Genomic DNA, 24,164 nt, shown 5'->3' with positions numbered 1-24,164 from the left:
CAATCACATGGTGGGATCTTGCCATTCTTCCACACTTAGACCAGGACCTGGATATGCTACCAACCACTTATCCCACTGCAGGTCCTACCTGCTTTCAGATACCTGCATTTCCTCCTTTCGGGGACCTGTGACCAGTGATAGAGACCAATAAGTATCTGAAAATAAAGTACTTTTATTTAGCAGTTAGAACAAAGTGGGGTGAGAGGGGAGGAATTCAAAACAGCAATGGCCTGCATGAATATTTAGTTTCATCGCATCTTACACTTCATCACAAGCCAGGCTAGACAGGCTTCCTCTTCATTTCCAGGAACGGAACAGAATCAGAGTACATTCTCCTGGCCAACCAAAATCCTCCTGGACCCACCCTGGTTGCTAGATTGTACACCATGCCCTGTGATTTTTCTTCTTCCCCCACTTGTCTGAGAGAGTCTCAGGGTCTCTTTAACCCACACCATTAGAATGGTTTTCTTTGTTCGCCCAGCAAGATGGTAGCTGTCCATTGTTTGGGCAGCTAGGCCAGTTCAGTGTTGAAGGGTTGTAATCAGTAGCCGGATGGCTGTGGGTGAAGACAAGTACATAAATCATGTTTTGGGATGCAGATAGAAATATTCAATTAACAACACTCTTGCCCATCTCTGAGCCTCTCTCTTCTGGTGTTTGATTATGAGGGTCATCTTTTGGGTTCTTAGAGAGCCTGGAAGAAATATATTGTGTGAGAAGGCCTCTCTCAAGACCCCTTTGACCTTCTTATTCTTCAGGGTATGAGGAATGTGTTCAGATGAATGTGTTCAGCAAAAGGGTTATCACGGTGTTAACTTCTAAGGGAACTGGGAACCCTAATCAAGCCCAAACCCCCACACTGCAAGCTCGTCTCCCTCCTGCATCTATCATCGGTTAATGATTTATTCCCACAAAACAAGGAGGCAGGATTAGGTGTAAAAAAATGAACAGTTTATTAAAGGATCCCCCAAATAACTATACTCAATAAACAACAGGAAAACCACTCAGGTGTTAACAATACAAACAGGCTTTAAGCCAAGGCCCCAAAACAATACAACAATTGGTAAGATAAAGTAAAAAGCCAATACATCACCATTCTTCTTATTGTACAGGACACGGGATACACAAAATCCAAGGACACCACCAGAAGACACCAACGTCAGGGCAGGAATGACGAACACCAGGACACTTCAGGATACCAGGACAGGAACAGGTAAGCAATCTTCTCTCTTCTGACTTGCCACCTTGTCTCAACAGTGACTAGATATCAGCATTGGACTGCCTCTAGGATGGCCAGCACCCATCACAGGGTGTTGCGTGCTTTTATCACCTCTTGTTACCAGGAAGAGTCTTTTCAGGTCACCTGATCATTTCCCGCTCAAACTTTCACAAAGGCACCAACATTTCCTGCTGCTTAGCTGTTACTGGGCAGGAGCAGGGCAACAGGGGCAACAAGGGCAACAAGAGGGGACATAACATGGAGGATAAAGGACAACTTAAAAAAAACTAATATGGCGAACTGAAACCATCTTACATTGGTGGTCAGCACATTCACAGCTTTCTTATATCAAAGGAACGTGCCTGTATGGGTCTGATATACATGAAGATGGCACTGCCATAGTATATGGAGGCCACTGTGATGTGACCACCACATGTAGAGAAGGCCTTTCATCTCCCTGAGGCAGATGGGATCCTCAGGATAGTGGACATGATGTAACCATAGGACACTGTTGTCAGCATTAACGAGCCCAGTAACACAGCCACCGCCATCAGAAAGTTTTCTGCCTCCACGATTCTGGTATCGGCACAAGAGAGTCTCGAGAGAGGCTCAGCATCACAGAAGAAATGGTCAATGACATTAGAGCGACAGTATGGCCGCTTACATAAGATGATGGCTGGGCTGATTAAAAGAAGGAAACCTCCCAACCAAGAAGCAAGCACCAGTGGAATGAACACCCTGCCATTCATGAGAGTGCAGTAGCACAGTGGGTTGCAAATGGCTATATAATAGTCAAAGGACATGACAGCTAAGAAAGTGAACGCTGTTATGCCTAGGAAGAAATAGAGGAAACAATGGATGATGTAACCAGAGAAGGAAACAGCTTTACTCTGAGACAGCACATTCCTCAGAATCACTGGGATGATGGAAGATGTGAAGCAGCTCTCCAGGAGAGACAAGTTTAAGAGAAAGAAGTACATAGGAGTGTTCAAATGATAATCCATCCACACCACAAGAATTATTACCAAGTTCCCAATCAGCACCAGCAGGTAGATGAGCAAAAGTACCAAGAAGAGAAGAATCAGCAGGTTGTGAGGGATGAGGAATCCCAGGAGAATGAATTTGGTCTCCGTACTCTGATTTCCCATGTCCATTTCTTCTGCAAGAGGGATGGAAAGAATCAATTAGTAAAACAGCAATTCAAAGAAAAAAATTATGTGAATGATGTGTGAGATAGAGTAAGACTTCCTGAGCACAGAGGCTGGGATTTTCAAAGGAGCCTATGATATTTAGGCCCTCATTGAATTATGGAACATAAGTCCCTTCGGAGCGTTTGGAAATCTCATTCAGAAAGACGAGTGTGCCGGGTGGTCTCATTGTACTAATGGAACCTGGAGTGGAAAGTGTCTTGGAAAAAAGAGAGGAAGAAAAGTAAAGGGAAGAAAGATGGAATCTCTTTCCCTCTCCCCTTTCTCATCTTGCTAGAGTCTAATGGCATCCCAAAGTAATGTTTTCCCTGTGAGACAGCTCAGTACTTCAAGATAAGAATACATTTCTTCCGGATCTATGCATATTCACCGAGCATGAATCCTTTCTTACTCCTGCATGCAGAGGTAAAAGTAAGTCAGTATGCCCTAGTATGGTGTACCGGCAAGCAGAGGCGAGTTATATGGGCTCGTGGCTCCACCAATGTTTGGGGCTGGGTCTCCCCCTGGTCCCACCTGTAGCCCCCCACGCCTCCCCCGTGTGTCCCCTGGCCCCCTCTTCCTACCCCCACCCACCTCCCTGAGTCCCGGAGCAGAGCATCCCTGTATCCCCTGTAGCTCCATGCTGCCTCCCTGCATCAACTGCTGCCACAGGGTCCTAGTGCCCCCCCACCAATACTGCCAGGGCAGGCTGCCCTTCCCCTGCCCTTCCCGCACAGACCCTTTTATTTTCCAGCAGGACCCTCCACCAGTACAGCCGCCCCCCTGCCTGCAGTCACTGCTCCTGCCCCACGCTGGGTAAGGGGCAGCCCCATCCCCCACCCCTAGTGAGGCTACAGTGAGGGGCAGCAGGAGGGGACGAGGTACACATGTGATGGCAGCCCCCCCCATGTCACCCACCACAGGGGAGGTGAGGGAGATTCCTGGACCTGAGAGGGACCCTAGAAGCACATGCAGTGACAGTGGTGGGGGTGAGTGTGCTGCTGGGGGGGAGAAGAGGATCCCTATCCCAGAGCTCGCTGCTGCTAGTGAGGAGAGGGCTGGGGGGCAGTCCTTCTCTCCGGCTCCAGTCCCGGGGAAGCCTGCCTGTACCCCAAACTCATCCCCAGCCCTGCCCCGCCCAGAGCCCACAGCCACAGCCCTCATCCCCCCACACCCCAACCCTCTGCCTTACCTCTGAGCCTCTCTAACACCCCAAACCTATCATCCTCAGCCCCAGCCAGAGCCCTCATCCCCCCCGCAACCTAACCTTCTGCCTCATCCCTGAGCCCCCTCACACACCCCAAACCCCTCATCCCCAGCCACACTCCAAACCCATCCCCAGCCTCACCCCACAGCTCTCATCCCTGCACCCCCTTCCATCCCCAAACTCCCTCCCAGAGCCTACACCCTGCATCCCTCCTGCACCCCAATCCCCAGCCCAGGGCCTGCACTCCAGACCTCCTCCCCCACTCAAACTCCCTCCAAGAGCCTTGGGAAGGGGGGGTGGAGTGGGAGGGGGCAGAGTTTGAGCAGGGGCAGGTTCTGGGCTCCACCAAAATTTCTACAAACCTGCCACCCCTGCTGGCAAGAACTGGTTCGCCGGACTGGAGTGGACCGGCTTCCCCAGGCAGCAATTTAAAGGGCCTGGGGCTATCAGTAGCAGCTGGAGCCCCAGGCCCTTTAAATTGCTGCCAGAGCCCTACTGCTGGAGTTGTAATTAAAGCTGGGCAAAATTTTCCATTCAAATTTTTATCATTGCAAAAGTGGGTTTTTGTCTGTTCATGGAAGGTTTATTTACAGGAAATAAAAATTTTTTTCAACTATTTTTCTGAGTAAAAGAAACAAATTCTATTGTTTTGTTTTGCGGTGGCAGGGGAGCACAGTATTCACAGTTTGCAGCTTGTCAGATAGGCCTCATGGCACTTTAATGGATCAAATAATTAATTCCCAAATTTCCAGCTCAAGGAGACATACCCACACTAGCTCTGACTGAGCTAGTGTGCTAAAAATAGAAATGTAGCCCCACTGGATCTTGTGGCAGGAGGGACAAGCCAGCCAAATATGTACCTAGCATCTTGGATGGTATCATAAAAGAACGAAAGAAAGAACGAAAGAAAGAAAGAAAGAAAGAAAGAAAGATCATATAAGAGAAGTGACATATAGTAAGACAAATTTATTTATTTTACTTAATTGAATTTGCTAAGAACTTATCTTCCTACATATATAAACTGTTTATACAACAGGATCACTAGATCCTGCACTCTCCACCCTTTTTTTTGTTTTGCCTGCATATTTGCAGATGTTACAGCTGCACATTCCCAATGGCTAAAACTAGGGAATGCCTGGCTGCATCTCACTGACTCAAAAGAAAATCAAAATTATGAATAGTGTTTCATTAGCTTGAAGCAATCTGAATTTTCTGCAGCGTCTTAAAATCCATACATTTATTGAAAGCTTTCCTCAGAGCCTCCTTTACTTCCTTGTTTCTCAGGCTGTAGATGAGTGGATTGACCATGGGAGTCAGGATAGTGTAAAAGACAGAGAAGAATTTGTTAAAGTCCTTCAGTCTGTTGTTTTGCGGAAGCACATACACAATCAGTATCAACCCATAGAAAATTGTAATCACAATAAGGTAGAGGAGCAGGTAGAAAATGTCTTCTTCCTTCCAGTGCTGGAAGGGATTCTCAGGATGGAGGTAATGATATAAATATAGGATGTCATGGTTAATGGAAACGGAGGCAGTGAGCATATGTAAGCCACAATGGATGTTAAAAGTCCAGTCAGATGAGTGTCACTGCAGGAGAGTTTCATCATTGGGAAGGAATCACAGAAGAAATGGTCAATTTTATTGGGACCACAGAAGATTAAGTTTGAGATAAAAAATGTTAATATAGTATTAGACAGAAAGCCACTTACCCAAGACACTGTAGCTAGCTGGAGGCAAAGCCTCCCATTCATGAGGGCTCCATAATGCAGTGGTTTGCATATCGCTAGGTACCGATCATAAGACATGGCTGCTAGGAGATAACATTCTGCAGCTGCTAAGCATCCAAAGAAATAATATTGTGTGAGACACCCATTGAATGAAATGGTTCTGTCCACTGTCAGGAAACTGGCCAACATCCTGGGCAGGATGTTGGAAGTGTAGCAGATCTCCAAGCAGGACAAGTTCCCCAGGAAGAAGTACATGGGGATGTGAAGGTGCTGATCAGACACAACTAGTACAACAATGAGAATGTTCCCAGCCATGGTCAAAACATAGATCACTAGAAATAGCAGGAAGAGAAGGGTCTACAGCTCAGGGAGATCCCCGAATCCCAAGAGGATGAATTCTGTGATGGCTGTTTGGTTTCCCATGGGGTTTTTACCTAGGAAATATAAATGAAACTATTAACACAAAGGAAAACTTTGTTTAGTGGTACAGGTTTCAGAGTAGCAGCCGTGTTAGTCTGTATTCGCAAAAAGAAAAGGAGTACTTGTGGCACCTTAGAGACTAACAAATTTATTAGAGCATAAGCTTTCGTGAGCTACAGCTCACTTCATCGGATGCATTTGGTGGAAAAAACAGAGGAGAGATTTATATACACACACACAGAGAACATGAAACAATGGGTTTATCATACACACTGTAAGGAGAGTGATCACTTAAGATAAGCCATCACCAACAGCAGGGGGGGGAAAGGAGGAAAACCTTTCATGGTGACAAGCAGGTAGGCTAATTCCAGCAGTTAACAAGAATATCAGAGGAACAGTGGGGGGTGGGGTGGGAGGGAGAAATACCATGGGGAAATAGTTTTACTTTGTGTAATGACTCATCCATTCCCAGTCTCTATTCAAGCCTAAGTTAATTGTATCCAGTTTGCAAATTAATTCCAATTCAGCAGTCTCTCGTTGGAGTCTGTTTTTGAAGCTTTTTTGTTGAAGTATAGCCACTCTTAGGTCTGTGATCGAGTGACCAGAGAGATTGAAGTGTTCTCCAACTGGTTTTTGAATGTTATAATTCTTGACGTCTGATTTGTGTCCATTCATTCTTTTACGTAGAGACTGTCCAGTTTGGCCAATGTACATGGCAGAGGGGCATTGCTGGCACATGATGGCATCTATCACATTGGTAGATGCGCAGGTGAACGAGCCTCTGATAGTGTGGCTGATGTGATTAGGCCCTATGATGGTATCCCCTGAATAGATATGTGGACAGAGTTGGCAACGGGCTTTGTTGCAAGGATAGGTTCCTGGGTTAGTGGTTCTGTTGTGTGGTGTGTGCTTGCTGGTGAGTATTTGCTTCAGATTGGGGGGCTGTCTGTAAGCAAGGACTGGTCTGTCTCCCAAGATCTGAGAGAGCGATGGCTCGTCCTTCAGGATAGGTTGTAGATCCTTGATGATGCGTTGGAGAGGTTTTAGTTGGGGGCTGAAGGTGATGGCTAGTGGCGTTCTGTTGTTTTCTTTGTTGGGCCTGTCCTGTAGTAGGTGACTTCTGGGTACTCTTCTGGCTCTGTCAATCTGTTTCTTCACTTCAGCAGGTGGGTATTGTAGTTGTAGGAATGCATGATAGAGATCTTGTAGGTGTTTGTCTCTGTCTGAGGGGTTGGAGCAAATGCGGTTATATCGTAGCGCTTGGCTGTAGACAATGGATCGAGTGGTATGATCTGGATGAAAGCTAGAGGCATGTAGGTAGGAATAGCGGTCAGTAGGTTTCCGATATAGGGTGGTGTTTATGTGACCATCGCTTATTAGCACCGTAGTGTCCAGGAAGTGGATCTCTTGTGTGGACATGTTAAGCCACACATGTTAAGCAAATCCAATTTCCCCATAAGAACTAATGTACACACAGTATAAGTTTTAAACAAACAATTTAATACTGTACACAGCAATATTGATTGTGAAGCTTGGTTGAGGTGGTGAAGTTAGAGGGTGGAAGAGGGTAGGATATTTCCCAGGGAATGCCTTACTGCTAAATGATGAACTAGCATTTGACTGTGCCCTCAAGGGTTAACACATTGTTGTTAATGTAGCCTCACACTCTACAAGGCAGCACAAATGGAGGGAGGGGAGACAGCATGGGAGACAGAGACAGAGACACACACCCTGTGTGAGAGAGAGAGATGCACATTGCCTCTTTAAGTATGCTGACACCACTCTAAGTACATTGCCTTTTAAAGTAGATCAGGAAGTTGAAACAGCAGCTGCGGCCAGCAAGCTCCCTTCCTCCTGAGCCCTCTCATGTCCCCCCACTGCTCTTTGGAAAAGGGGTAAGCGGGGTGCAGGAGCAGGGGAGGGACATGAGAGGGCTCAGAAGGAAGGGAGCTTGCTGGCCGCAGCTGCTATCTCAACTTCCTGATCTACTTCCCTGACATTAGCCCCTCTTCCCCTTCCCCCCCCCCCCGCACAGCAAGCAGGAGGCTCTGGCGAGCAGCTCCAAGGCAGAGGGCAGGAGCAGCACATGGCAGTGGGCGGAGGGACAGCTGAACTGCCCCCAATTGATAGGCTGCTGGCCAGCTGTCGCAGAGGGAACTTAGGGGAGTGAGGAGCTGATGCAGGGGCTGCCAGTCCACCCTGGTTCCAAGTCTCCACCCGCGAGCTCCAATGGGCTGCTCTTCCTGCAAGCAGTGGACAAAGCAGGCAGCTGCTAAACAACACTATAAGGGAGCATTGCACAACTTTAAATGAGCATGTTCTCTAATTGATCAGCAATGTAACAACGAAACAACGTTAACCAGGACGACTTTAAGTGAGGTGTTCCTGTAATTAATTTTGTGTTGAGACACATCTAACCTACCCAAAACCTTAACAGCATGGGAAATGAGAAGGGAATGAAAAAGTCTCCTGCATCCCTCGCCATTATGTTAAACCTTTCAAACCTGTCCTCCGCTCTCTACGCAGCTTCCCACAGAATACTGAGTCAAGTTCAAAGTCTCAGTCCTTTTGTTCAATGTGCTCAGTGGCCTAGGCCCGGAGCGTCTGAAAGATCTGTACTGATTAGTGTGAACAGCACCTCCAGCAATCAGTGGTAGCATATCTTTCTCTGAGTGCTAAGTTATTGTCTTGTTTTAATCTTATGTTGTTGCATCTAATTGAGGGGATTAGTAGGAAGTTTTAGTCCCCTCTGTGGTACTGGAGTTTTACTTGGATTTCCATAAGTGAATATTACAGATCACCTAATGCATGGCATGAGGACCGGGGTCAACAGCGCTGGTCTCCTGGCCCAGTGGAAGTCTCCATCACCAGGGTAAAGCTCACTTGTGCAGTAGACAAAGCTGTCTCAGAAGTCAGTTCCTGGGTGAATTCATTCAGTGGGCTTGGATTCAAGCCCATCACAACCCTGACCACCTTCCGCTCCAAGAGCAGGGCGTGCTTCTTTGGCCTGTCTTCTCCAACACAAAAAAAGAGCTGTGTTTATGTTGGAAAACAAATCTCCCAAAGCAAAACCCTGACAAACAAAACACTGCACTGCACACTACAGTCATCACTTCATGCACGACTGGAAGGTGCTTGGTTTCAACGGGGATGAGGGTGTTGTAGGAAATTATATGGAACGAGACTATATACAATATCATACAGCATACAGCGCTGTGGATAGCTCACTCATAGAATCATAGAATATCAGGGTTGGAAGGGACCCCAGAAGGTCATCTAGTCCAACCCCCTGCTCAAAGCAGGACCAAGTCCCAGTTAAATCATCCCAGCCAGGGCTTTGTCAAGCCTGACCTTAAAAACCTCTAAGGAAGGAGATTCTACCACCTCCCTAGGTAACGTATTCCAGTGTTTCACCACCCTCTTAGTGAAAAAGTTTTTCCTAATATCCAATCTAAACCTCCCCCATTGCAACTTGAGACCATTACTCCTCGTTCTGTCATCTGCTACCATTGAGAACAGTCTAGAGCCATCCTCTTTGAAACCCCCTTTCAGGTAGTTGAAAGCAGCTATCAAATCCCCCCTCATTCTTCTCTTCTGCAGACTAAACAATCCCAGCTCCCTCAGCCTCTCCTCATAAGTCATGTGCTCTAGACCCCTAATCATTTTCGTTGCCCTTCGTTGTACTCTTTCCAATTTATCCACATCCTTCCTGTAGTGTGGGGCCCAAAACTGGACACAGTACTCCAGATGAGGCCTCACCAGTGTCGAATAGAGGGGAACGATCACGTCCCTCGATCTGCTCGCTATGCCCCTACTTATACATCCCAAAATGCCATTGGCCTTCTTGGCAACAAGGGCACACTGCTGACTCACTCCACAACTCCCTTTGGCCTTCGCTCTTATCTTCAACAGATTCCAAAAAACAATATGTGCCCCAGCTTCATCAAACTCCCAATCTCTCAATGGTGACCTAGTGTATCAACACCATGCATCCCATTGATTTGCAAAATGAAACTGACTTAACATTGCTGGAGTTGCCATTAATATTTTGCATTTGAATGTGCATTAGAAACTACAGAGAGACAAGGTGAATGAGGCAATATCTGTTACTGGACCAACTTCTGATGGCGAAAGAGACAAGCTTTTGAGCTTACACAGAGCTCTTCTTGAGGTCAGAACGCAAGCTTGTCTCTTTCACCAACAGAAGTTGGTCCAATAAAAGATATTACATCACTCACCTTTTTGTCTTTAATAACCTGGGACTAACATGGCTACAACTACACTGCAAACAACAAAATTGGGAGCTATCTCAATCCAGAGCAGTAGTCGGGGGGCGGAGGAGGAGAAGGGGGAACATAATGATGCTTACCTGGAACTGCAGGAAATTTCAGACCATAAACAATGATCTCTCATTTCTTCAGGATTTGGTAGCTACATTCAAGTTTTTCCTTCTAATTTTTCTTCAGAGTTCTGGATTCTCTTAGCATGTTCCAACTGAGTATGTGGTTCCTTTATGTCCCATCAGGAAGGTGCAGGTTTCTTTTCTCTTTCCCTTCTATTTATGAACTGCAGATACCTGCTCATAATTGTAGCTGTTACAGGAGAAAGCTAGGTCCCCCTGATCCCACTCCTCAATGGCATTTTTAATTACTGAGTCTGGGAAGTCACAGTCTTCATTGACAGAACAAACAATGGCTGAAGCATTCAGCTTCCAAAACCCACTGGAGATAATTCTTTTTATTTCTCCTGTACAGAATAATTACCCTGGCAGACTGAAATACATTTTTTCATCCATTTTGAGCCAGATCCTCTATCGCTCAAGTCATATATGTAATCATTAATTTAAAGGAAAAAAGAAAATCAAAAGAATGGTCTGCAGATGACACACATACAAATAAAGAACAGTTTTCATTTGCTCTGTTCTTTTAAACAAACCTCTTTTCATGCTCACACAATTATATGCAACAATCAATAGTGGACTTTGGATCATGTGAAAGCCATATCTACTGAGTTCAGTGGAGTGAAGTGGAAGGTGAGAGAGACTCATTCTCATTACTAAAGATGTTTTCTTCTGCTCAATCTCACAAACTGCTTTAGCCTAGAGAGGACAGACAGGGCTTCTCCAGCCAAGATGACACTCAGGGTCGCATACATTTAGAATAACGGGTTATAGATCAAATTAGGGTCTATTGGTGAGAGGCAGTAGCTAAATCATGGAATAATTCTTCTGTCAACCTACACAAAAACAGACTGGAAATAAAGTATACATTTTCAATGGTGAGAATAATTAACCATTGGAACCAATTACCAAGCCTCATGGTGGATTCCCCATCACTGACAATTCTTAAATCAAGATTGGGTGTACTTCTAAATGATCTGCTCTAGGAATTATTTTGGGGCAGGTCTCTGGCCTGTGTTTATGCAGGAGGCCAGACTAGATGATCACAATGGTCCCTTCTGCATAAACCCATGGCATGCCCACATCTTGAATACAGTGTGCAGATGTGGTCGCCCCATCTCAAAAAAGATATATTGTAATTGGAAAAGGTTCAGAAATGATTGGGGTATGAAATGACTTCTGTATGAGGAGAGATTAGTAAAATCTCCATGTTTAGTTGGCAGCTGATATCAAGTAGGGTGCCCCAAGGGTCGGTCCTCGGGCCGGTTTTCTTCAATATCTTCATTAATGATCTGGAGGATGGTGTGGAACGCACCTTCAGCAAGTTTGCAGATGACACTAAACTCAGAGGAGAGGTAGATATGCTGGAGGGTAGGGATAGGATACAGAGGGACCTAGACAAATTAGAGGATTGGGCCATAAGTAATCTGATGAGGTTCAACAAGGACAAGTGCAAAGTCCAGCACTTAGGATGGAGGAATCCCATGCACCACTACAGACTAAGGACCAAATGGCTAGGCAGCAGTTCTGCAGAAAAGGACCTAGGGGTTACAGTGGACGAGAAGCTGGATATGAATCAACAGTGTGCCGTTTTTGCCAAGAAGGCCAATGGCATTTTGGGATGTATAAGTAGGGGCATTGCCAGCAGATCGAGGGACGTGATCGTTGCCCTCCATTCAATATTGGTGAAGCCTCATCTGGAGTACTGTGTCCAGTTTTGGAAAAAATTGGAAAACATCCAGCGGAGGGCAACAAAAATGATTAGGGGACTGAAACACATGACATATGAGGAGAGGCTGAGGGACCTGGGTTTGTTTAGTCTGCGGAAGAGAAGAATGAGGGGAGATTTGATAGCTGCTTTCAACTACCTGAAAGGGGGGTCCAAAGGGGATGGATCTAGACTGTTCTCAGTGGTAGCAGATGACAGAATGAGGACTAATGGTCTCAAGTTGCAATGGGGGAGGTTTAGGTTGGATATTAGGAAAAACTTTTTCACTAGGAGGGTGGTGAAACACTGGAACGCGTTACCTAGGGAGGTGGTGGAATCTCCTTCCTTAGAAGTTTTTAAGGTCAGGCTTAACAAAACCCTGGCTGGGGTGATTTAGTTGGGGATTGGTCCTGCTTTGAGCAGGGGGTTAGACTAGATGACCTCCTGAGGTCCCTTCCAACCCTGATATTCTATGATTCTATTATTCTGTGTTCCTTCTGGCATTACAATCTATAAATGTAGTGTAAATCTACATTTACTCCTTTGACTTGACTTGTGTAACATAGAGGTTTTGACACGTCTTTCTGTCAGTCAACACACAAGGCATCTGATTATGATCTCAAGGGCTTGTTTGATGAAATGGAAAGTCTGAACATTTAAAAACAATAAAGCAAACAAATTTTATTTTTAAACACACACAAAAATCATGTGGCAATGAGTTCCACAAGTTATTATTAACTATTTTTGAAAGCCGCCAGGCTCATGAGTTTCAGACATCTCTTGATGGGACATGGGAATATTCATGTTTATACTAGTTACAGTTTTAAAAAACAAATGGGACATAGGGCTTTCCATGGCAGGCAGGTACCTAACTCACCTAGGCCTTGGGCAGGTTTACAGAAGTGCCTCTCCTCTTCTTTAGGCCCGTCATCAACTTTGGAAATCTGGCCCATAAACTGTAGTGATGCTGACCTCAGATCCACCCCCTGGGATTTATCCCCATCCCCTGGTAACTCTCTGACCCGCCAGCCAGTCCCCAGGGACTGATCCCGGCCTAGGGGGCCCCAGCCCCGGGTCACTCTGTTCGTGGCTCCCCGGGCAATACAGGCACCAGGATCTCACTTGCTGGGGGCAGGGCCAGGAGCGCAAGGCCCCCAAACCAGGATGATGACGATGACACAAACATAGGATGGCAGGGTTAATGCAAATGCAGGGAGAGTGAAAAAAGCCATCAAGATGGTAATGACACACTCCAGCCAGTAGGTGTCATTACACCAGAGATTTATTATTTGCATAGATTCACAGAAAAGGTTATCAATCTCATTGCAGCCACGGAAGAAGGAGAAATTGAGGCAGGTAGAGGCGAGAAATGTCTCCAGTGATCAGTGAAGGAGTCTATAGCCTATTTACACGTCTAAATTGTTTGCACTTTGCCATTGGATCACCTTTTTTTTGTCACTTATTAGAAACAAGGTCTGCTGGAGAGTGGAACTGGACAGGACAGATTCAAAATTACCCAGGTTAATTTCCTTGCTTTTTAAGAACAGAAGAACAGCCATATGGAATCAGACCAATGGTCCTTCTAACCCAGTATCCGCTCTCTGACAATGGCCATGTCAGATGCTTCAGAGGGAATGAACGGAACAGGGCAATTATCGAGTGATCCATTTCCTGTCCTCCAGTCCCAGCTTCTGGCAGTCAGAAGTGTAGGTACACCCAGAGCTTGGGGTTGCATCCCTGACCATTTTGGCTAAGACTTATGTTAGGATATAGCTATTCAGGCCTGTCTGTAAAGGCCTAGACTCTAAGAATTTAGGTGTATTCTTATCACTTGGCTAGTTCTAGAGGTATAAAGGAAAGAATCAAAATCACTGTCTGCCGGTGTAAGAGCCGTCTCTCACTGTGACCGTCTGAGGCTCTGTTCTTAGGCCAATGGCTTTGGCTAAGCAGCAGAGGCAGCCATAAGCTGGGAAGCGACCGGGTCACATCCTCACATTCCAAACTAGTCACATTGAAATCAGGTGCTATTGGGCCGTTAGGGTACAATCCTGTCCTGATAATGCCCATCGCCTCCAGAGAAAGGGAAGTGCCTAGAAAATGTAAAAGGAAACTTAGTTCGATAGCATCCTGTCTGGCAAGAACTCACTTATCAATAGCTGGGATGTGAAATCCTCCCTTCTGTATTGTTTTGTCATTATAGTTCCCACTTTGCTATTGTTTGTCTGTATAATCTCTGTCTGGTTCTGTGATTGTTCCTGTCTGCTGTATAATTAATTTTGCTGGGTGTAAACTAATTAAGGTGGTGGGATATAATTGGTTACATAATCATGTTACAATATGTTAGAATTGGTTAGTTAAATTTCAGTAAAATGATTGGTTAAGGTATAGCTAAGCAGAACTCACGTTTTACTATATAGTCTGCAGTCAATCAGGAAGGGAATGGGGTGTGGGGGAGGGGAATGGGAACAGGGAATGGGGGTGGGGAAATTGAAATCATGTTCTGCTTAAGGGGGAAATGGGAACAGAGAATGGGGGGGAAATTGGAATCATGTTTGGCTAATGGCAGGAATGGGAACAGGGACACAGGTGTAAGGCTTTGTGGTGTCAGAGCTGGGAAGGGGGACACTAAGGAAGGAAACTGGAATCATGCTTGCTGTAAGTTCATCCCAATAAACATCAAATTGTTTGCACCTTTGGACTTCGGGTATTGTTGCTCTCTGTTCATGCAAGAAGGACCAGGGAAGTAAGTGGGTGAAGGAATAAGCCCCCTAACAACCTACTTTCCAGTTTTTAACAAGTCATTTAGTCTCTTTGTGTCTTAGATTCCCATTTGTAAAATGACTTTGCTACCACATAAGCATGTACTGTGGGTAAATACGTTAATATTTGATTTGCTCAAATACTAAATTAAGAGTTGAGCAGGTCAAAAAACCACAATTTTTTTATAACAATAAAAAATCTTTGTTCCAGGTTTTGCAGGAGGAAAACTCTGGTTTTCTCACTGTAAGTTTTGAACTGATTCAAAATAAAAATTTTGAACATGAAATTTCATTTCAGTTTTTGTGTTTCAAGATCAGAAACAAAATGACATCTTAACTTGACACAAAATGAAATTTACCAAATGATTTCAAAATGCTGGTCCAAAATTAAAATTTCTTTCCAAAACAGGAATAGCAGCAGAAGTTTTCATTGGAACTGGCATTTTCCCTGGGATAATGTTGGGGGTTTTTTTACAAAAAAAATATTTTTTTAAGCTAAGAAATTTTCCAAAGGAATTTTTTGGCTAGCTGTAGTCACAGGGGCCATGCAAGCACCTAGATAGGATCAGGGTTGTCTCTAGCTCCAGCCGTTTACCTAGCCTTTGGGAAAGGAGGGCTCTAACACCTGAGCCAGAGCAGGTAAATCTGACTCAAGGTAGAAAGATGAAGAACACTTCCAAGGGGAAGGACCTTCCCCTTCATCATTCAAATATATAAATGTTCACTTGCTGCATGTGCAGATATGGAAGGAGAGGTGATTTTGTTAGAACATTCATACAATAAAATCAATGTAAAAGACAAAACAAGCATTAAAACGAATTGATCCTTTAAACTTGTGCTTGATTCCATTTTCTCATTCTTTCTTACTAATTTTCACTTTGTCCTGTCCCTGAAAATCTATGGGGGATGGTCTGATAGTCACAGTTTCTTAAGGGACTTGAAACTCCAATTTCACATTAGAAATCAATGGGAGTGGAGATTGGGATTTACATAAGAGCACAGGTAGTGAGGTGCTCAAGTGACATTTCACTATTATTTATTAGTGTGCCTATCACCATAACATCTAGACTCACCACATAGCTAGAAATGTAAGAATCTGTGTCATAAATATAAAGGGAAGGGTAAACACCTTTAAATCCCTCCTGGCCAGAGGAAAAACCCTTTCACCTGTAAAGGGTTAAGAAGCTAGGATAACCTCGCTGGCACCTGACCAAAATGACCAATGAGGAGACAAGATACTTTCAAAGCTGCGGAGGGGGGGGGGGGCAAAGGTTCTCTCTGTCTGTGTGATGCTTTTGCTGGGAACAGAAAGGAATGGAGTCTTAGAATTTAGTAAGTAATCTAGCTAGAGATGCGTTAGATTCTGTTTTGTTTAAATGGCTGATAAAATAAGCTGTGCTGAATGGAATGTATATTCCTGTTTTTGTGTCTTTTTGTAATTTAAGATTTTGCCTAGAGGGATTCTCTATGTTTTGAATCTGATTACCCTGTAAAGTATTTACCATCCTGATTTTACAGAGGTGATTCTTTTACTTTTTCTTCAATTAAAATTCTTCTTTTAAGAACCTAATTGCTTTTTCATTGTCTTAAGATCCAAGGGTTTGGGTCTGTGTTCACTTGTACAAATCGGTGAGGATTTTTATCAAGCCGTCCCCAGGAAAGAGAGTGTAGGGTTTGAGAGGATTTTGGGGGGAAAGACGTTTCCAAGTGGGCTCTTTCCCTGTTACATATTTGTTAGATGCTTGGTGGTGGCAACAATAAAGTCAAAAGGCAAAAGGTTAAATAGTTTGTACCTTGGAGAAGTTTTAACGTAAGCTGGTAAAAATAAGCTTAGGGGGGTTTTCATGCAGGTCCCCACATCTGTACCCTAGAGTTCAGAGTGGGGAAGGATCCTGACAATCTGTATTCCAGATAACCTTCCCTGACAGACCAAAACCCTCTTTGATGGCATTTTAAAATAACTCTAGAAGATGAAATGGAGAAAGAATTATGGTGAATGTCTATTACTTTCTCAGGATATTCTGCTGATATTCCGAGTTGACCTACTATTTACTTAACCCTTTTCCTATACTTCTGAAGTACACTTCAGTTATATCCTCTATTTGTCTTACTGGGGTTTTCCTATTATGAAAATACATGCATATCAATGTTTTCAAACAATCTCTGCTATGATTTGAAAGATTCAGAAATGTCAGACATGGTGATAACAGAATGGCTGCAGAGAATAAAGGAAGAGAAAGGGGCGACTATACTGAACAGAGTTACTGGATTTCATTACAGGTTGCATTATGAATTTCGGCTGGTTATATGGTCTCATGCCTGCAAAGTTTAAGATTTGAGGACCCAGCAGATGATAGCATATGCCAAATTTTGATGGGCCCTTCATGCGTGCTGTCTTAGGCCTTCTTGTCCCTTGGTCTCCTGCATTCAGCTTTGTTGGGGTTTGTCTACAATGCAATTAAACTCACAGCTGGCCCATGCCAGTTGACTTAGGCTCAGGCTAAGGGTCTGTTTAATGGCAAGATCCCAGAGCCTGGGCTCAACCCGAACACAAACGTCTACACAGCATTTAAATAGCCCCTGAACCTGACCCACAGGCCACACAGCAAATAAGTGGCAGATCTAGGAAGCAAATGTGCCCACAGCCTAGGAAGGAAGGGGGCAGCTGTACTGTCTAACTGCTGCTGCATAGGAATTCTGATGAGAACTTAGCACATGAACTGTACTGGACGAGTGGTATGCATAATGGAGACCAGATGTCAGCAGAATCTCTAGGCTGGGAAAGCAGTAGACATATTATAGAAAGACCTCCCTAGACGGCTGCAGAAAATGCAGGATAAGAAAGGATCTAGCAAGATTCTCCACTCTAGCAAACTTGAATAGTTCTGTTTATTTCAATGGGGGCAACACTGATGTACATCAGCAGGGAATCTGACCCACTGACTCCATCAGAGCTATGGCAGTTTACACCAGAGTTGAATATGGACTGTAATGTTTTATTAGTGAGCACAAGGAAAGGCATGTTATACTTCACAATGACCACAAGGTGGAAAACTGTGGCGGGGGAAGAAAAATGGTCAGGTACACCGTATATTAGCCACTGGATGTCGGTTTCCTACTGGAAAAGAGATGTTCAAAGCTCTCTCAAGGAATAGGATGGCCAATTCTCATTAAAAATGCAATTGGATTTGGGCTTCAGATCTCTTAGGCAGCTTTGAAAACTCTCAGGCTGGAGGTGAATGTTCTAATTTCTGGCCATTGATACTCCCTCATTTCTCCAGTGGATGGAGTGCACAAGGAATGACAACACTGGGCCTTTAAAACTCTCCTGCTTCAATGCTGAGGTGTTTTTTCCACAGTTCTAGAGTAATTTGAAAATATCCTTTGAGTTTGCTTTCCCTTTGGGATTAGAGATCTCACTCCATTCACGATGTTTCCACAGTTGAAAAAAAATATATGATCGCTGCATTTTTCTTCCCACGATGATGCTTATTATTAGACACATCAACGGAGACTTCACCTTCACATATGAAGGGTGAACGACAAATCAGGAGACATGTTCATTGTCTGGCAAGAGATACACAAGTAAACATACTGAGGATCTCACCGGAACTAGAGACTTCCCTCAGGTCCCTGCAGCTCTCTTACTTAATGAAGCGGAGTATATGAAAGAAGTGTGGATAGATGACAGACTAAGAATCCCATAGCCTCATCTCCAAACTCCTGAGTCCAGACATCACATCCGAGACTCAACTTTGTTTTACTTCAGGTAAACAAACCTTTCCCATTCCTTAAGGTTAAAATTTGAATAATTATCTACTTCTGTGGTCTCCATTGTCATAGAATAAAATCATTTCACCATCACTCCTCTCCTAGTTTTGTTCCATTAGGACAGTGCTACTCAAAGTGGTGGTCTGTGGACTGGTGCCGGTCCGCGAGCCATCGGCTGCCGGTCTGCATGCACATTGGAAAAAGAATTGCTTGTCCCCCACATCAGATAGCTTGAGAAGCACTGTATTAGGAGATTATCTTCTCCATTTCTCCAGCCTAACTCAAGATTTTTCTACTGGAAGGCTGAATTTCCATCATGGCATTATCGAGAAGTTGGCTGGAATTTTTTTTTAAACAATTTGGTTTGATAATTATATTTTGCTTGGTTGTGTGGTGGCTGGTTTTCATTTCAGTGTTTCATTTCAAAACATATTGGGGAGGGTTAATATGCAGTAAAATAATGGCTTGGGAGCAAGTTGTGTTCTTAGTAGGTAAGTAGGTCATCTCATTTCAATTTTTCATCAGAACAAAAAAAAATTTGACTTTTGAACATCCTGTGATATTTTCAAGCAGAAATGGAATTTTTTTCAGTTAACAAAAATTAGTTTTGGAAAGCCTTTTTTCCATCTTTTTGCAAAAAGTCTGACAAAAAAAATTCATGGCAAATTTAATTATGTTTCCTTCCAAACTGTTCCAGGACAGTAATAGGCATTTTAGATCAGATCCAGTGTCTGCAGTGAAGTGTTCTGAATATGAAAAGTGCTCTGTAAATATTAGTCATCATCCTCACTCCCTTTGATACCCAACACTCGCCGTAGAACCCAGGATAGGTGTATTGTGCATCTGCCCTAAAAGGTGGGACACCTCAATAGACAAAACAATGACTAGATTTTTTTTTAACTGGTGATATGTTTCTGCATCAATGGATATTTTCTTTAGATGGTGAGATAATGAAATTATCAGGCTGATATCTGAAAGGCTCCTAAGGGTTTTAGGTACTTCAGTGATATTGAAAACTCAAAGATCTAGTTACAGGGCCATTTGGTAAATAGAATTAGGTTGTGGGATTTAATTGACTAGCCTATACTAAATTTTAAGTTTATCTTCTCTAAATTGTGGTGGGGTCATGGATTATCTATGTTCTATTTCAGACATTAAGATTCACAGATACAGATTCCAAGACCAGACTGGACCATTGTGACCATCTAGTCTGATCTGCAGTATAGCATAGTCAGAGAACTGCTCAGACAAAAAAATCTCCCTAGTCTGGGGAGACGCAACTGTGAGACTCATGGGATCTTGGCTCTAAATATTGTCAAGTTATATTGATTACCATGTTCCCCAAATTTCACTTCAGTATTATTTTTATATTGAAGAATTGGCTTCATTTCCCCTCGATACACCAAATGGCAAACGCAGAATGGAGAAATCAAACATCCATCTCCACGTTCCTCCTTCTGGGATTTGGGGATCTCCCAGAGCTGCAGATCCTTCTCTTCCTGCTGTTTCAAGTGATCTATGTTTTGACTATGGCTGGGAACATTCTCATTGTTGTACTAGTTGTGGCTTATCAGCACCTTCACACCCCCAGGTACTTCTTCCTGGGGAACTTGTCCTACTTGGAGACCTGCTACACATCCACCATCCTGCCCAGGATGCTGGCCAGTTTCATGACTGGGAACAGAACCATTTCTGCCAGTGGCTGCATCATGCAATATTATTTTGTTTCTTCCCTAGCATCCGCAGAATGTTATCTCCTATCTTTGATGTTGTACCATCGCTACGTAACGGTGTGTAAACCATTGCACTATGCATCTCTTATGAAGGGCAGATTGTGTCTCCAGCTAGCACCTGGGTCTTGGATAAGTGGCTTTTGTCACTATGACATAATCGTGTCCATAATGGCTCAGTTAACTTTCTGTGGCCCGTATGAAATTGACCATTTCTTCTGTGAGTTCAAACCATTGGGAAAAAATGTTTTGCAGTGACAACTGGGTGTTGGAACTTGAGGGTTTCATACTCTGTTCTATAGTCACTCTCCCCCCATTTCTGCTAGCTCTTATATCCTACAGTTTTATTATATCTGCCATCCTGTGAATCCCTTCCACCACTGGGAGGCAAAAGGCCTTTACCACATGCTCCTCTCACCTCATCATAGTGATGGTGTTTTTTGGGACTATAATGATTGACTATATGTTACCATACACCGGCACACTGCAAGAGCTGAACAAGGTATTCTCTGTTTTCTACACAGTCCTAACTCCCCTGCTCAACCCCGTCATCTACAGCCGAAGGAACAAAGAAGTGAAGGAGGCCCTGAGAAAAACTGACAGCAAATTTAAACCTTTCCCCAAACTCTATAATGTGTTTTCCAGTTTTCATTTCAGTTAAAAAGAGTCAAAGTGACAAACTCTGGAGGACTCTGTCTGGTATGGGGGCTAATCCTGGGAGAAAGTGCAGAGAATTTGAGAGCTGTCTTTATCTCTCACTTTACAATTGTGGCTCTTAGGGTAGATCTCACCTACTCTGTTTTTTCATGATATTCCGTGACCCCCTTTTCATGGTGTGGCTGATGTTTTTATTTAACCTGTTACTGTTAAAGACCAAAAGGTATCTGGTGTAGCCTTGTTGGTAATCTTATACCAGAGAGGACAATAGAAGATCCAGTCCATGGGCAAAGGATACTTAATGGACACTAGAGGGAAGCAGACGGTGGGGGTATGGAAGGGGCGGCTATACTGTATAATGGGCACTAGGGGCAGCAGAGGGTGGGGGTGGGGAAGGGGGGCTGTACTGTATAATGGGCACTATGGGCAGCAGAGGGTGGAGGTGGGGAAGGGGCGGCTATACTGTATAATGGGCACTAGGGGCAGCAGAGGGTGGGGGTGGGGAAGGGGGCTATACTGTATAATGGGCACTAGGGGCAGCAGAGGGTGGGGGTTGGGAAGGGGCGGCTATACTGTATAATGGGCACTAGGGGCAGCAGAGGGTGGGGGTGGGGAAGGGGCGGTTATACTGTATAATGGGCACTAGGGCAACAGAGGGAGGGGGTGGGGAAGGGGCGGCTATACTGTATAATGGGCATTAGGGGCAGCAGAGGGTGGGGGAGGAGAAGGGGCGGCTATGCTGTATAATGGGCACTAAGGGCAGCAGAGGGTGGGGGAGGAGAAGGGGCGGCTATACTGTATAATGGGCACCAGGGGCAGCAGAGGGTGGGGGTGGGGAAGGAGCGGCTATACTGTATAATGGGCACTAGGGGCAGCAGAGGGTGGGGGTGGGGAAGGGGGGCTATACTGTATAATGGGCACTAGGGGCAGCAGAGGGTGGGGGCGGGGAAAGGGCGGCGAAACTGTATAATGGGCACAATGGGCAGCAGAGGGTGGGGGTGGGGAAGGGGGGCTATACTGTATAATGGACACTAGGGGCAGCAGAGGGTGGGGGTGGGGAAGGGGCGGCTATACTGTATAATGGGCACTATGGGCAGCAGAGGGTGGGTGTGGGGAAGGGGGGCTATACTGTATAATGGGCACTAGGGGCAGCAGAGGGTGGGGGTGGGGAAGGGGTGGTTATACTGTATAATGGGCACTAGGGGCAGCAGAGGGTGGGGGTGGGGAAGGGGGGCTATACTGTATAATCGGCACTAGGGGCAGCAGAGGGTGGCGGTGGGGAAGGGGCGACTATACTGTATAATGGGCACTAGGGGCAGCAGAGGGTGGGGGTGGGGAAGGGGCGGCTATACTGTATAATGGGCACTAGGGGCAGCAGAGGGTGGGGGTGGGGAAGGGGGGCTATACTGTATAATGGGCACTATGGGCAGCAGAGGGTGGGTGTGGGGAAGGGGGGCTATACTGTATAATGGGCACTAGGGGCAGCAGAGGGTGGGGGTGGGGAAGGGGTGGTTATACTGTATAATGGGCACTAGGGCAGCAGAGGGTGGGGGTGGGGAAGGGGCGGCTATACTGTATAATGGGCACTAGGGGCAGCAGAGGGTGGGTGTGGGGAAGGGGGGCTATACTGTATAATGGGCACTAGGGGCAGCAGAGGGTGGGGGTGGGGAAGGGGTGGTTATACTGTATAATGGGCACTAGGGGCAGCAGAGGGTGGGGGTGGGGAAGGGGCGACTATACTGTATAATGGGCACTAGGGGCAGCAGAGGGTGGCGGTGGGGAAGGGGCGACTATACTGTATAATGGGCACTAGGGGCAGCAGAGGGTGGGGGTGGGGAAGGGGCGGCTATACTGTATAATGGGCACTAGGGGCAGCAGAGGGTGGGGGTGGGGAAGGGGGGCTATACTGTATAATCGACACTAGGGGCAGCAGAGGGTGGCGGTGGGGAAGGGGCGACTATACTGTATAATGGGCACTAGGGGCAGCAGAGGGTGGGGGTGGGGAAGGGGTGGCTATGCTGTATAATGGACACTAGGGGCAGCAGGGGGTGGGGGTGGGTAAGGGGCGGCTATGCTGTATAATGGGCACCAGGGGCAGCAGAGGGTGGGGGTGGGGAAGGGGGGCTATACTGTATAATGGGCACTAGGGGCAGCAGAGGGTGGGGGTGGGGAAGGGGCGGCTATACTGTATAATGGGCACTAGGGACAGCAGAGGGTGGGGGTGGGGAAGGGGGGCTATACTGTATAATGGGCACTAGGGGCAGCAGAGGGTGGGGGTGGGGAAGGGGTGGTTATACTGTATAATGGACACTAGGGGCAGCAGAGGCTGGGGGTGGGGAAGGGGGGCTATACTGTATAATGGGCACTAGGGGCAGCAGAGGGTGGGGGTGGGGAAGGGGCGGCTACACTGTATAATGGGCACTAGGGGCAGCAGAGGGTGGGGGTGGGGAAGGGGGCTATACTGTATAATGGGCACTAGGGGCAGCAGAGGGTGGGGGTTGGGAAGGGGCGGCTATACTGTATAATGGGCACTAGGGGCAGCAGAGGGTGGGGGTGGGGAAGGGGCGGCTATACTGTATAATGGGCACTAGGGGCAGCAGAGGGTGAGGGGCAGGGAAGGGGCAGCTGTACTGTATAATGGGCACTAGGGGCAGCAGAGGGTGGGGTGGGGAAGGGGGGCTATACTGTAAAATGAGCACTAGGGACAGCAGAGGGTGGGGGTGGGGAAGGGGCGGCTATACTGTATAATGGGCACGAGGGGCAGCAGGGGGTGGGGGTGGGGAAGGGGCGGCTATGCTGTATAATGGGCACTAGGGGCAGCAGAGGGTCGGGGTGGGGAAGGGGCGACTATACTGTATAATGGGCACTGGGACAGCAGAGGGTGGGGGCGGGGAAGGGGCGACTATACTGTATAATGGGCACTAGGGGCAGCAGAGGGTGGGGGTGGGGAAGGGGGGCTATACTGTATAATGGGCACTAGGGGCAGCAGGGTGTGGGGGTGGGGAAGGGGCGGCTATACTGTATAATGGGCACTAGGGGCAGCAGAGGGTGGGGGTGGGGAAGGGGGGCTATACTGTATAATGGGCATTAGAGGCAGCAGAGGGTGGGGGTGGGGAAGGGGCGGCTATACTGTATAATGGCCACTAGGGGCAGCAGAGGGTGGGGGTGGGGAAGGGGCGGCTGTACTGTATAATGGGCACTAGGGGCAGCAGAGGGTGGGGGTGGGGAAGGGGCGGCTATACTGTATAATGGGCACTAGGGGCAGCAGGGGGTGGGGGTGGGGAAGGGGCGGCTATACTGTATAACGGGCACTAGGGGCAGCAGAGGGTGGGGGTGGGGAAGGGACGGCTATACTGTATAATGGGCACTAGGGGCAGCAG

The 24,164-nt window shown here is 46.2% G+C and overlaps 3 pseudogenes; 1 reads left to right on the top strand and 2 right to left on the bottom strand.

The window, feature by feature from the left end:
- Positions 1–581: 581 nt before the first annotated feature.
- LOC119842185 lies at positions 582–2,373 on the bottom strand (annotated as a pseudogene).
- A 1,991-nt stretch (positions 2,374–4,364) lies between these two features.
- Positions 4,365–5,763, bottom strand: LOC119842184 (annotated as a pseudogene).
- Positions 5,764–19,803: 14,040 nt separating this feature from the next.
- Positions 19,804–20,788, top strand: LOC119842183 (annotated as a pseudogene).
- The last annotated feature ends 3,376 nt before the right edge of the window (positions 20,789–24,164 follow it).

This window comes from Dermochelys coriacea, chromosome 13, assembly GCF_009764565.3.
Source record: "Dermochelys coriacea isolate rDerCor1 chromosome 13, rDerCor1.pri.v4, whole genome shotgun sequence".
NCBI classification, from domain to species: domain Eukaryota; kingdom Metazoa; phylum Chordata; order Testudines; family Dermochelyidae; genus Dermochelys; species Dermochelys coriacea.
The sequence above is the reverse complement of the archived record's forward strand: the minus strand, read 5'-3'. Positions and strand labels throughout refer to the sequence as shown.